The 14,983-nt window shown below is 42.9% G+C and overlaps 1 protein-coding gene across 17 annotated transcripts in view; it reads right to left on the bottom strand.

The window, feature by feature from the left end:
* Window positions 1–14,983, bottom strand: part of ZNF366 (zinc finger protein 366) — a 264,426-nt gene that overhangs the window by 114,973 nt on the left and 134,470 nt on the right. For all 17 annotated transcript variants that reach the window (XM_036225246.1, XM_036225243.1, XM_036225257.1 and 14 more), the window contains one exon: window positions 14,092–14,208. The gene's annotated coding sequence lies outside the window, so the exon portion shown is untranslated. The remainder of the gene's footprint in view (window positions 1–14,091; window positions 14,209–14,983) is intronic.

Here is a 14,983-nt window from a genome sequence, read left to right as displayed (position 1 = left end):
TTTATGTAGTTCATTATAAGACCTATCTATGGAAGATTGTGAAAACTAAGTGTTTATTTCCTGTGGGCTGAATTATAAAGAGGATGTTGACACCATTTATTTGATCTGAAGCAGCGCTAATCAGTAACTGCATCTTAAATTGTTCATGTTAAGAATTGTTAAACAGATTTCAAACTCTTTCCATATTTTCCCCATTACACACCACACATCTAAGTGACAGATTATGCCATTTCTTCCTAGCCCAAAGTTCATGGTGATTTTCAAAGGAAAGAAATTACACCATGTAATGGGAACAATCAGTCAGGGTGGAAATCAAATGGCCCAAGTCTCCCGAGATTCCCCACTATGGCCATGTGTGTGGGCAGCTGTTATTTTCCATCCATTTTCTGTCCTTCTGCTCACAGCCTGCTTAGTGAAGCCGGAGGGCATCATGCCACCATGCACACTGGCTCTCCCACAGACCCAGACAATGGAGCTTCAGTTGGCTCCTCTCTACCATCCAGGAGTTGGGATCACTCCCTCTTGAGCTCCTTCCAACAGCTCTTCCACCTTCCAGTGTCCTCAAGCTTACCTCCCCTCTTGAGCCCCTCAGTCTGTAGAATGATCTCGCCCTAACTTCACCGAAAAACAATCAAAGTCATTAAACATGACACAACAAAACTTCCCTTTTCTTCACTCTAAAATGTCTCTGGATCTTTGATCCTTGTTCAAAGGAAGAAAGGTTCATTTTCTTTTCAAAGTCCATTCCTCTATTTGTGCTCTTCCTGGGACATTGTTCCATCAATAACCAATGTTCTCTCCGGTTCCATTGTCTCTTTTCTTTCTGACGCCACTCTAGAAAAATGCCTAGCAAAATGCCCAATTTTCCCTTAAACTTAGGAAAAAATCTTTTGGCCCATTCCTCTTAAAGGAAACCGATCTCTATTTTTTCTTTTACTGCCCAGCTTGATTTACTCTCATCGTCTCCTTAACTCCTTCTAATATCGATTTTATTCCAATAGTCTCCTAAAATCATTTTTATAGAAATTTAAAATAATAGCAATGTATTCATTAGACCCAATGGTCTATTGTTAGTTGTCAGTTTTCCTTGATCCTGCTTCAGGGTTTTGTTTGCTCAGGAAATATTTACTAAACACCAATTTTGGCAAGGCCCTGAGCTGAGCCCTGTGGGGAATAGAGATGAGTGATGCCCTGCCAAGAGTTTACAAACTAGCAGAAGAAATAAATACAGAAATGCATCAACTGAGTGCCTTTTCCTTATAGTCTTAACAATTTGGTTATATAATTCAATAATATTTTTCACATTATTTGTGTATGTGTCTAATACCCAAGTGAGAGTAAAAGTTCCTTGAGAGAAGCGACCTTTTCTTCTGTCCCCAGTTGTCCCCTGCATAGAACCTTGGCCTCGGTAAGTGTTTGTGGTAGTAAGCCTCTGAGAGGACCCCAAAGATCCTCACCTTCTGCTATTCATACCCACGTGTAGCTTCTTCCCACATTGAACAGGGCTGACGTCGGCCACCAATAGGCTGTTGAGGAAGTTATAATGTGTGGCATGTGAGGCAAGGTCACAAAAGACATTTCAGCTTTGTCTTGCTCCCTCTTAGATCGCTCGCTCTAGGAGAAGCCTGCTGCCACATCACAAGAACACTCCAGCAGACCTATGACTGAGGCCTCTTGGAAACAGCTCCCCCGCCTCAGTCACGCCTCCTGATGACTGCGGCCCTCACCGAAATCTTGAAATTCTGAGCCAGAATCTCCCAGCTAAGCAATGAGTGAATTCCTAACTCACAGAAACTGTGTGATAATACATGCTTCTTGTCTTAAGATAGTTAAGTTTTTGAGTAACTTATTACCCAACGATAGAGTCGTTCAGATTTTGGTATCTGAAAGTGCAATAGTGATGCTATAATAAAAATATAAAACATGGGAGTGGCTTTGTCACTGGGAAGCAGGCGGAAGTTGGCGGGTCGTAGAGGAAACTGTTAGAGAAGCCTGAAGAGCCTTCAAGGGTCTGACGGGAGAAGCCTGATAGCCTATGAGGTGTCTTTGAGTGAGGGCTTAAAGGAAAGTAAGGAAAAAGTTATTGAAAACTAGAAAAAAGTTGATCCTTCTTATGATATGGCAATGATAGAAACAGTGTAAAATAGAAAATACACCTACTGATAGAACTGGTTGATCTATCTAAGGAGGTCTTCAGTCAGAATGCTGAAGGTTCTGCCTGGTTTCTTCTTGCCGCTTATAGTAAAATGTAAGAGGAGAGAGATAAGCTAAAGGAAAGACCAAAAAACAAAAAGAACCCAAGCAGTGTTATATTTAAAGTTTCCCACTTTGCCCTTCTAGCAAACTCTTCTGAACATACTCTCAGAAAATCATGATCTAAAGATGAAGCCAAGGAATTGACTACAAAATCCTTTAAGATCTAAGAAAAATCTGAGGTTGTGCTTGGAGAACTATTCAGTCAAACAATAAGGCTTCTAAAACATTTATGGATGTTGTCCCCCAGTAGTCTCAGAGAAGCACAAATAGAGAAGGGCTTATTTTGAGGCAATTTGTGGATGTGGTTTTTATCTAATGGAATGAACCCCAATAGGATTACAAAAAAACAAAAACACAGAGTTTTAAACCAGACCCACAGACTGCATGGTCAGAAATATGGCCAGCTTGTATCAAAAACAGCAGAGATGGTACAACAGCAGAAGTGGACTCTGGACTCCTAAACTTCTATAGGAGGACATGAGCTGAGAAAACCATGCAGCTGCACACAGGGGTTGCCTCTTATGGAAAATGAAAAATGACTCAGGGGGAGAGCCAAGAACCATTGAGAGTCACTCTGGGAAGGAAGAGCACAGACTACGGAGGCCGCCAATGAACAGCCTGTGAAGAATTGAGGCCTCCTGCCAACAGCCATGTGGGTGAGAAATCTTGGAAGTGGATCTTTCAGCACCTGTCAAGCCTTCAGATGACTGCAGCCCCACTGATACCTTGACTGCAACCAGAATTACCCAACAAACTGCTCCTGAATTCCTGACGCTCACATACTGTGTGAGATAATAAATTCTTGTTTTAGGTTACTAAGTTTTACAGTACTATTTTATATAGTAATACATAAATAATACAGTGTTCAATAAATATTTGTTGAGAAAATGAAATAAATCATATTTCAAAAAAGAATATAACCAAATTCTAGTATGCCCCATAATTAAGTACTATATATATATATATATATATATATATATATATATATATATATATCCTGAAATGTATAAAATGAGGCCTTTGACAGAAAGAAAAGTTAATCACATTTCTATGGAGACACACAATACAAAGAGGTATTACGATTCACTTCACCAATTTACCACTGTTGTTCTTTTCCTTGAATGCTCAAGGACTGTCCAAGGTATACGTTTGGGGTGGGGTGGGGGCTGATGGGAATAGCAAACAAACGGTGACCTAGGAGACCATATTCTACAGGAGTTAAGGTTCATCATCCTCTCATTCTCCCTTCTTCCTTCTCTCCTGTGTCTCAATTTATCTCATCATTGCTCCATATTTTCTCCATATATTGCTCCATTTTTCAGGACCATACAAAAGAACCAAAGTATGGTAGGTGAAAGCAATATAATCAAGAAACCTCAACTTGGTTTTATACTGTTAGAAGCATTTCTTGGAGCAAGGGGGCTTTAAATACTTGATCCCAAGAAAGCAATACAGATGCATCATTCCAAGAAGCCAGCAAGGAAGATATAATCCTGCTTCTCAATAAGTCAACTGAGATTGATGGAAACTTATCTCCGAAGAGAATTGTCACCACATTGAGAGATTGAAGGGCCAGATGAGAATATTGCTTACACTGGGCCCATAGTCATGGGTCTGACCCTGAGTTCTCCAAAGGAGTTCATGTCATTGTCTGAAGATTCCTAATGTAAGTTGTTATCCCGGAGGATAAAGGCTGTTGTTGGTGGTATTGTTTTACTTATACTAAACCCAACAATACTGCTGAGGAATCAACCTCTAAGCTAAAAGCACCTAAAATTAGGTTTGTGTCTGATGGCAAACAACAAAACCCTGTTGACAATGATTTAAACAGATAAAGGTTCTTTTCTCAATAAGAAGACGCCCCGTAGACAACCTGGACTCCGTTGGGCTCCCTGTTCTGCCATCCTTCAAACATGGCTGCTGCACTTCCAGCCGGGCATCCTGATCTGATTGTCTTCCAAGCAGGAAGAAGACAGAGGGTAGGGGAGCCAAGGCAGTATGGTCATACCGGTCACAAATCTCCCTTTTGAAAAGCTTTCCCAGAACCTGTATCCCATGACTCCACTCAGCTTATTGGCCAAAACTGGGTCACATGATCATTCCTACCTGTAAAGGCATCTAAAAAGATGAATTTTAAGTTTTCTTGCCTCTTTAAGAGAAGAAATCAGGGAGAAGAGGGTTGTGAGTGTGCCACACATAGGGTTGTAAGAGCTCTTAGGTAATTCTGTCCTGCTGCAAACAAGATTATTCCCCAAACATAATTCTCTGAATTAGGTGATGTAGTGAATACTGAAATAAAGAAAGGGACCCCTTGCCCCCTCTTCCCCTTCACAGCAGAACAAAACAGCAGGATTTGTCTTTTAGAAAACAGATGCCTTGGGAGTTACTTCACTGGGGGTCAAACCTGTCCTCTCAGCAGCAAAGGTGATTATTTTTCATAATTATCATTGCTTCACATCTTGTTATGTGAGCAGTCAGTGTTTTAATTTAGCTGATGACTTTCCACAATCATTTTAGATTTATTTAGTACCTAATTTACTTAACATAGCTTTTGCTGTGAAAGTTAATCAGAGGCCCCAAAACTCTTAATAAGCTCAATATTTTACAGTGAACACTACCCTGAGGAATGCTTTATGAAAATGATGACAAGGCAGAGAGTCTGTAGCTTTCAGAATCAATAAGTTATCGAGTAATGAATTAAGAAGGTCTTGAACTCACACTTCACTACCGGCTTTGTGAAGCAGATGCACAAATGAGCATTTGCAAACGTAGCTGGTTCTTAGCAGAAATTTTCCATTAACCCAGCAGCTGAATGTAGGAGAATCTCTGTAGTGTTAGAAATAATAACTGAAGAACATACACCATTCAATAATTAAAATGATCATTTTTGCCACTATTTCTTCAGCTATTTTTTTTTTTTTTTGAGACCGAAACTTTGTTTTGTTTTGTTTTTACGTTTTTACCAGTCCTGGTTTTTGATATCAGTGGAAGTCACAGAGTTAGACAAAAACGGCCAATTGAGGTATCTCTCTTCATGTAGCAACTAGAATAGAAGTGATTTCAAAATGCAGGGATCCATCCTTGTGTAATATACAATCCAAGACTGAAAATTAAAAATGTAGAGAATACGGGGCCATCATAAAACAGAATCACCACTTAAAAATGCGAACAGCTGCCCCCACCAACTGTAAAGCACCTTGCATGTAGTTGCTAACTTCAGTACTAAGTATCTAAACAGTGCCCTGCAAAAGCAGGGACTTGGGGAATATTAGATAGATAGATAGATAGATAGATAGATAGATAGATAGATGATTTTCATAGTGACAAAGAGTAAAAGGAAGGGAGGAAAGATGAGAATGGATAGAAAACCAAGTGTAGAGTAGAGTAGTGTAGACAGGAAATATATGCTTATGAAAAAGCTAAGATTTTTCTTTTTCTCTCGGATGAAGAATTATAGACAACCTAAGATTAAAAGGTGTAAGAGAAAACATTTGTCTGTAGGATGGGGTGGGAAGACCGACCCATGCTTCTAGGTTCTAATCTGGACGTTACAGAGGATGAAGAAGGATCTGAAAAACTGACATGTGAACCTTAGGGGAAGTAGATAGAGCAGCTGGGGGGTTAGTTGGTAAGAGTCAAAAAATGTGAAACACTCCTGGACTCTGAGTCTTGGTTCCCTCATCCCTAAAACGGATAAGAATGATACTTGCTTTGTCTATTTCAAAGAGGTGTTGTGAGGATTAATTGAAATGACGTGTGCGAAAGTGTTTTTGAAACTTGAAAACACTATGTTAATACAATAGGTCCTTTTAAATCTCATTTTGGCCCTGGAACAAGTGAACAGGTGCTCTCCCGAATAAACTCAGCGAAGAGGCAAGTCACGAAGGGATTATGGCCCTCAGATATAAATAGCCCTGGGGCACTGTCAAGGGTCACAGTAGGAGTCTCAAATATCCTATGTATTTTAGGGCCCCAAACTTCCTGAAATGTTTTCACATAAAATATGTTTATCACCAGTAAGTCTTTATAAGGAATCAGGAGCCTGGGACTTACTGGGCACATACAACTGGTTAACAGCAGAGCCCGGACTAGGGCTCAAGCCTCCTGGCTCCCAGTCGAAAGCTCGGGAAAACCCTTCGGCATGATTTAAACATTTCAGCAGCTTCCTTTGTTTTAAGCCCCTACAAGTTAATGAGCAGGAACAAGGAGAGATGATACTACTTCCCTGGACTTCCAATACCTCACCTAAGAACAGTCTTCACAGGGAATAACGGGCACCGTGTTTCATCTAAATCGGTCTCCTTTCTGCCAAGCTGACTCTATTTTCAGGGGAGAAAAGCCGGGTGCTTATGGTTCCCTGTGGAGTTCTGCACTGGGATTTGACAGAATGGGAGCATCACAATGGGCCAGCTGGCTGGGGCTTCTTAATGGAAGAGCTAGACCTGTGTTAGAGTGCTGAGGGGTCCCATCAGCTGAGAGGGTCTCTGCTTTGAGCTAGATTTCTTTACCTGAAAGCTGGGCAATACACTGATTTAGGTTGTTACGGTAGAGTTTGTCTTACTCAGTTCAGGGTTCCATAACAAAAATACCATAGACTGTGGCTTAAACAACAATTTTTTTTTCTTGTGGCCCATAGTTCTGCACCTTTATTTCCTCACCTGCAAAATGTGTATAAAAATGCTATAGCGCATTGAGCATAAAAGCTGGACTCTGATTTCCAGCTCTTTACATTTAAATTCAGCCTCTACCATTTACCAGCTTGACTCGGAATGGATTTCCTCAACCTCTCTATGCCTTCGTTCCCTTATCTGCAAAACAGAGACAATAATGGTGTCTAAACCATGGGGCTGTTGTAAAGCACTTAGTAAGTGATACATAAGTGTTAGTTATTATTTTATCTCTTGGGGTGTTGTAGTTATTAAACAAGATAATACATGTAAAGTTGTGTAATGCTCAGTGTCTGATATGGGTTTAATTAATGTCAGTCACTATTTTCTTTTTTTATTGCAGCAGTAGTAAAATACTTTGTCAATTATTTATTCTTCCCACTTTTCCAGGTTAGGCATCCATTCCACCTAGCATACATAGGAAAATTTCCATCCTCACCTATGCAAATGCAGTGTGACCATTATCCTGCCCTCTATACATTGACTGCACAATATAAAATTTCTGTGACTCAGTAAAGTGTGTCCTTTAAACCTTCTTCACAGTCACCCAAAGACCATTTATCATTAGCATCAAATGGCATCAAATTTAAATATTTACAAAATAACTGGAAAATGAGACTGCACCCTACAGTTTCTTCTGTGCCTGCAGAAACCCATCTTTGTCTTTTAGTCAAATAGCCTCATTTTCCCCCCCAAAAAATACTGCCCCATTGGCCCAATTTCAAAACAAACAACAGAAACTACATTAGGAACCAATAGAGAGATTGCATGCTAGTGTGAGACTGTGGTTGAATTGTTAAATTATGGAAGAGGAGGAAGGTGTGAATAAAAGGAAAAAAGAGGACGTTTCAGACTCTGGTGAAGGGTCATGGTGCATTTTCTCACCTAAGAAACCAATGAGCAACTGGGACAGAAATTTTGGTTCATTATAAAAAGACTTGTCTAACTGGCAGAGCCATATCATAATGAGATGGGCAGCCCAGTGGGGCTTCTGAGTCCCCTATGCTCAGAAACATCCAGGAAAAGAGGTGATAATAATACTTTATATCTGTATCCATTTTATAGTTTCCAAAGTGCTTTACAGGGAGACTCCCCTTCTTGGTTTGGGTTAGATGGCCTTGCTGGCTCTTTCCCCATTTACTCTGGTCAAGGACTTCAAACTGAGAGCAGATTATCTTGACATGCCCACTATTAACCACTGTCATTGTCATTTGAGTTCTTTTCAAAAAAAACCCAAATGGTTTTTGACAATTGAGCAGAATATGCTGAACCATTAAATTATACTTGTACACATGTGTTCTTTGTTCATTCATCTGCTCATCCAACTAATGTTTTTGAACATCTATTAAGTGTCAGGTACTGTCTAGGCGTTGAAGATGCAGAGAAGAAGAAGACACAGTCCCTGCAGCAGAAGCTATTGATGCCCCACCCATAGCCTACCCATGGTCACCTTCGGACAGCTCCTACCTGTCCAGGACAAATGTTTCTAGCCTCTCAGTGCCTCAGGGTGTTCTCCGGCCATGGCACGCTTGGCCTATGTACAAGAGAGTCCCTCAACCCATGATGAGAGGAAGTTAGTAGATAAACATCCCACTTCCCTGTTTTGTGTGTGTGTGTGGGGGGGGTGGGGGTGGGGATAATGTGAGGTGTGCATTTTACAGACTATCCGAGGCTCCCAGCAGAACTGAGCCCCAGTTTTTGAACCCACAGTGGGAATGTCATTAATACTCCCTCTATTGTCTCTCTTCCCTTCCCTGTCTCACTTCCTTAATCCCTCGCTGTGCTTCTTGAGATCATTTCCTAAATAAACTGCTTATCCCCAAATCTTCGTCTCAGGGCCTGCTTTTTGGGGGAACCTGTCCTCCAGGGGCTTCGAACCTAGCACTTGGGGCATACGTATTACCATTGAGGCTGTAGATTCACTTGAGTAAACCTCACTGAGAAAATCAGAGGCACCTGGCTTAGGAAGGACAAACGCATCATGTGGCTATTGCTTTCAGTGTCTTTAGGTTGGAACGTGGAACAAAGACACTCAAGGACACCTTCTGGGCAAAGCCGGGCCAGAGCACTGGAGCTGAGAAGTGAAGTTCTAGCACCTGGAGATGGAATTTCTAAGTGTTCTGCAGGCACCATTCTCCATAACCTGCATATGAGGGGAGACGGAAGAGCACAAGAGGATAAAGAGAGACCACTGGAGGGGGCCCCATAAAGGCCCGATGCTAGCCACTGATTATGTTTGTCTTCAGTGGGGAGCACACACTCAGACTCAGCAGACACTTTGTCCCTGGACACACAATCACTCCTACAGCAGCTTTGATTGTTGGCTGCTGGTATAGTTGGGGGAAACTTGAAAAATCTGGGACTTCATGTTCCCAAAAGAGCAGCATCAAGTGGAACGGTAAATAGTGTCTGACAGGCAGTCTAATGTCCTTTTGTACCAATGTCCTTGAAACACAGATTTAAACAGATTAGGATTTAACCACGACCTCTCAAAGGTCATCTTGTGTCCCCTTGTCAGACATGGTTTGTGCCAAGAGGATCACAGAGTGAGCTTTCGGGTCTGCTCCCCACTGAACTTCAGTTAAGTTTAAGCTTATCTATCAAACTGTTGGAAAAGCTTCAAGACCAATCAGTTTCATAGCTGATTTGCATGAAGGCTTTCATTGTTGTAGGGATGAACCTTTGAGCACTGCTCTCTTAGAAGAAAAAAATAGACATGAAGTGTCTGTCCCCTACCAGGCCCCAAGGGATAGGTCATTTAAGCCCTGGGGAGAGGACCGCAGAAAAAGGCAGAAGGAGCTGCTGTCCTGAGGCCCAAATGGCCACATGTTAGCAGTGGGACAGAGTTCAGGAAAGATGATCCTCTCCATTTCCCCTGGAGCACAGCAGGGTGGTGAGGCCAGAGGAAATGGGGACTATACGGTCGTCTCATGGGGTTTCAGGCTTGGGGGCCCAGTGGCAGAGGAAGCCAGCAGCCTTGCCCACTTTGCTCACTTAGCATGTCGCAGTGGCCAGGCACCCCTCATGTGAATGAGGGCTGCGGACCACGATGAGGGGAGCAGAGAGGAGACATGAGAGAACTCTGAGAGCTCCTAGAACATAAACCCAGGGATCCCAGAGGTAACAGGCTAACATTTTTGCTTGGGGCAGAGAAAAAATTTGGCCTCTTTAACATGGAGGAAGGAGTTAAATTTGCAATTTAAAAATTCCCAGCAAAGGTTGGGAAAACTGGCCAAAACTTGTACTGGTATACCGTGGAGAGGCCAGTCCAGTCAAGTGCTGCTCAACAGCTCCTGGGAAATCATAGGCAGATCCACGCGGCCTTCAAGGGTTCCAAGCCGAAGTCAGATCCAGCCTCAGTAGAGCATGCCACCTCCGGGCATGGACAACGAACTTCTGGCCAGTGAACCTAACTGTTTCTAAGTCCAGTTGTTCAAAATTTGATTTTAATTGTGTCCAGCTCATCTTTAGGATTTTTATCTATTATTACAAACTTATTTTAAGTTTGCACCTTTATCCTTAGCTATTTTATGCAGAGGTGCAAAAGCGAGTTACATATGTAGGATCTTTGGCACTCTGAATTAGGGTTGCCAGATTTATCAGGTAAAACATAGGACGTCCAGTTAAATTTGAAATTCAGATGAACGATGAATAATTTTTAGTATAAAAAATTAGTATGCAATATTTGAGATGTATTTATAAAAAATTATTCATTATTTATATAAAATTCAACCTTAACCGAGTGTCCTGTATTTTATCTGGCAACCCCACTCTGGACAGATCTGAATGGAGAGCAGAGCAACAAAGCATAGAAGTCCCCCTTGGGGGACTTTTTCCTATTGGATAAACCTGCAGTGGCCGATTGATTTGTCATTCGTAAAATGTATTCCCCATTTATTTTACGAAAGGATAGAATAGCATAAAATAAAGGGCACACACAATCAGACCCTTCAAACAGAAATGGAAAATCAAAAGAAATAGAAAGGTATGGGGAAGTTTTAATTCCAAAAGCTTAGATTGATATGGTTGTCGTTGATCTTTACACTGGCTTCTGACCTCCTTGGCAGCCCAAAGCCAAAGGAAAAGATTATCTGACACAAGGACACAGGTAATTAAAGCTTTTTTCTGGTCCTAGTTCTTAAAGGACTCTATATATAGAACAGCATACTGGCCAGTGTGGTCCAAAGGGCCAGGGGGATATAGAGCTCCAACACCTGGAACACCTGGGCCTGAGGCTCAGTTCAGCCTCGCACCATCACATCAGCTCTCTTGCCTCATTTATTCATCAGTAATGTGACTTACTCTGCCGAACACATTACAAATGTCAGATATTGTTACCAGAGCTCGGGTGAAGGACATCAACACCAGCAATAACAATCATGTGTTCTGCGAGGGTTTTACAGAGGACACATAAACATGCTTCAAATGACAGTTATTTCATTAGTCCTTGATTTTAAAAGGCTAGAATGGAACATTAGTAGTAATGTAGTAATTCAGCAAAGGTGGGTCACAGAACCAAAGTCATCCTGGCTGACCTTTCGCCTCTTGAACTTGCAGATGAGATGAAGCTGGGAGCTGGATGTGGGTTCTGTGGCTTCACAGAGCACAGATATACCAATGAATCCTCCCTTTGCCTCTGCTAATAATCTCCCCAGCCTGGAACCCGAGAAGAAGTCATCTTGTTGTAAAAGCAAGCCAAGAACAAATGGCAGTACCCATTCCAACCCAAGGCAGGGCTGCAGGCAGTTCTCTCAAGGAACTGTCAACGTTTGGCCAGAGAAGGCAAGGTATGTGTCTGTGGATACCACTGGATTTGCAGATAGGCATGGAATGCAAGTGCTTCATCACTGAGAAAGCGCTGCCAGGAGCTGATGGAGTATCAGTGCGAATACCACCGGGTCCCTTTTGCATCGGCCACATTTGTAGAGTGCCCTCTTTTCTTTAAAAGGGGAGAGCCAGAGAGAGCCAGAGAGCTCCCATCTCGCTCACAGGATTCCTAGAGAAAATATGCTTCATCTAGGAAATAACTATATATTAATAATAATAACAGCAATCATTATTAGATTCTGTGCTGTTTCATATGCCTGACTTCATTAAATCATTGTAAAAAGCCTCTGTTATTACTCCCATTTTACTATGAAAAACTAGGTTTGAAAGTGAGCCCTCATACCAGGTGAATTGGGTGCAGGGGAAGCCCCTGGGATGTGGGAAAGAAGATTGTTCAATTTTTGGTTATTTGCAAGTCTGGTTTAATGTAACTGGGAGTAGGGGCAAGACCTGAGGGCCAGTTACTCACAAATTTAAATATTGATCAAGTAACTACTATGAGAATAGCATTAAGCTAGTCACACAAGGATGCACAGGTGGCTGCTGTCCACACACCTTACAATCTTGTGGTCTACAACTTAACAGGGGTGGAATATTCACATCATTGGAAAGAAACCTACAAGAGTCACACTACATCCTTCTGACCAACAGCCTTTCAGGTGGTTAATCTGAATATCAAAGGCATCCCGAGGTGCCTGTTGAGGGTACCTTGTTTTTCACCGACTGCTTCCTCCTAGAGAGGGAGGGTTTGGAGGCCAAGTGTAACTCTCAGGGCTTCAGATAGTTTGGCTCAGGGGCAAGTGCTTTTGCTGGCACCTTTGACTGAGGTCCCTGATTCTTCTAAATACATGCAGGCCTTTCAAACTTGGGGAGTTCAGAGTGACCTCATCCCACTGGAGACACTGGCTTCCCTGATTTTCCATCAAAAAGAGTTACCATCACCCCGTGGACAGAGAATGGAGGAGAAGGTGTGAGGGCAGGCATGGTAACTCACTCATTCTAAAAATGAAGAGCACTGGTCAGTGAGGGTGAGGATACTGGCCACAAAGATGGGGATGGGGCGGCGCTTCCTTCCTTATGAAAGGCATTCAGAGCCAGGGACCACCACCAAGAGCCACAGCTCTGCAGGAAAGACACACCAGCCTGCCCTCTGTGGTATCCTGGGACCGCAGAGCCCCACTGCGGATCAGACCGGGGCAACCTGAGGCTTTTCCAGCGGGTGCCTCTCTGGTTCTCCCTGTTTTCCGAGCCAGTGGCCTGCACCGTGGAGAGTTCCTCCTTTGCTTTGTGTCCTTCTTGCATTTTTAAACAGCAGTTTCTCAGAACAGATGCTCTCTTTCCTCCTTCCCGGTGGCCTTTCCGCACAAACAGCAGATTGCCTGCTTCTGTCATTTTAATTGAAGAAAGTAGAGAAACATGCTAATCATGTTATTTTTCTCTTCCTTCTGCGGCAATGAGCTATGGGAGCCAATGGCCCTCTCTCCTCCTCAGCCTCTCCCAGTGTTGACGCCCCTCACTGGTGATTTTCCTAGGTATTTCTCACCAAGTCTGCTTCCCTCTGTCCATAGGGCTTCTTTTTAAACAAACACCTTGGGTGGTTTTGGGGTTTTTTTTTTTTTTTTTTTTTTTAGATCTTTGCTTCCTTTGACTCCCTAGGAGTCAGGTTGCCACGCAGTCACTGGTAATGTCTTGATTTCTATGTCCCCTGTATACCAAAAACCCAAAACCAGTTTGAAATCTATGGAGACCATTAGTTTCAAAATTAGGCTCATGCCTCTTTCTCCCAGGGCTGCTGCTGCACACAAGTCCAGGAGCCATCCTTACCCAGTGCTGATAGTCATACAACATGATGTACAGACATCGTGAAAAAGGAACACAACACAAGCCATGAAACAAACGCCATGAAGGGCAACAAAATTCTACGCTTCTTTTCCTCAGGATGGCTACTTTAGTGTTTGTTTTTGAAATATCACATACAGATTCCCCTCCAATACTCTGGTGCCATACTCATGAGTAGCCTACCCACAGAGTAACCCAGCACTGAGAAACACCCCACAAGGCTCCGGGGAGCTCCCTGCTTTGACAGGTGCCCCACGTATCAGAGAACTAGAATGGGCATATTTAATCCTGAGAAAGAAAAAAATAAGACGGCATTAAGATTTGCCTTCAAGAAGGGAGAATAACCATAGTACAGTGCCTGAATGAATAAAAAGTAGAAACAGGCCAGGTTCATATGCTTTCCATCAGCCTTGCAGAGTTGTTAAATGATGCCATATGTAGAGTAATGGTGATTCTCTGCCCCTGTTAGGTTCTCAATTTGCATAATTTGCCCCAGGCCTACCTTTCGGGGCTGCTCTGAGGAACAGTGGCCCCGCAGGTGTCCTCCTCCTTCCCAGCAGGGTAGAAAGGTGGGCATGGCAGGGGTCCCATGTCAGACTGCATGCCTATCAGTTGGCGCCTAACCAGGGAAACAGAAATCACACAGGTAGTTAGAGCAGAGAGAATTCGATGCAGGAAATCGGTTACACAGATTTCTTGGTTGGAGTCCCCAGGAAACTAAGAGACAAAGCAAGGGCTTTAGCTAAAAGGTGACCCCGGAAATTACAAGTAGAGAAGTAGTGAGCTGGGCAAGGGAAGGAAACCAGTATAAATGTTCATTACCATATTCCCAGTGTGGAACTGGAGTTCGGTCCTGCACTGAACCTTAGCAGCCAGTGTAGAACAGCCTCGGGGTATGTACCTATCTACACTTCTGAGTTGCAGCTGCTTCTGGGAACATTAATTCTCCAGCTTGTTCAGAACAGAGGTTAAGCATTCCAATAGCCAGAACTGGACTTGGCCAGTGTGTGTCAGGTGTTTTGGAAAGCAGCCTTTGGCTTGTAAAGGTAAACATCTAGAAGAAAAGGGTACAGCGGCACAGTGTCTGCTATGACAGGTAATAGGAGAACTGAGAAGCCAAACAAAAGATAATAAGGCCACCCAGAGAGGAGCAACAGCACAAAGTGTCTACCAATGCTAGGCTGGAAAGAAAAGGGTGGGAAGCCATGTTCTTGGATCCAAGGATTGGGACCACACAGTGGAACCGGAACCACGAAAAAAGGATGGTCCTGCAAGAATAGAACAGTGGAGAAGACACATCCGCTGCCAGAGACACTGCACAGGGCAGAAGTAGGGGCAAATGCCTGGGCTTCTCTCTTCCTGACTCCTTCAGTCTCTCACCGAGGACCAAACCT

The sequence above is a fragment of the Rousettus aegyptiacus genome, unplaced genomic scaffold (assembly GCF_014176215.1).
Source record: "Rousettus aegyptiacus isolate mRouAeg1 unplaced genomic scaffold, mRouAeg1.p scaffold_m13_p_8, whole genome shotgun sequence".
NCBI lineage: Eukaryota > Metazoa > Chordata > Mammalia > Chiroptera > Pteropodidae > Rousettus > Rousettus aegyptiacus.
The sequence above is the reverse complement of the archived record's forward strand: the minus strand, read 5'-3'. Positions and strand labels throughout refer to the sequence as shown.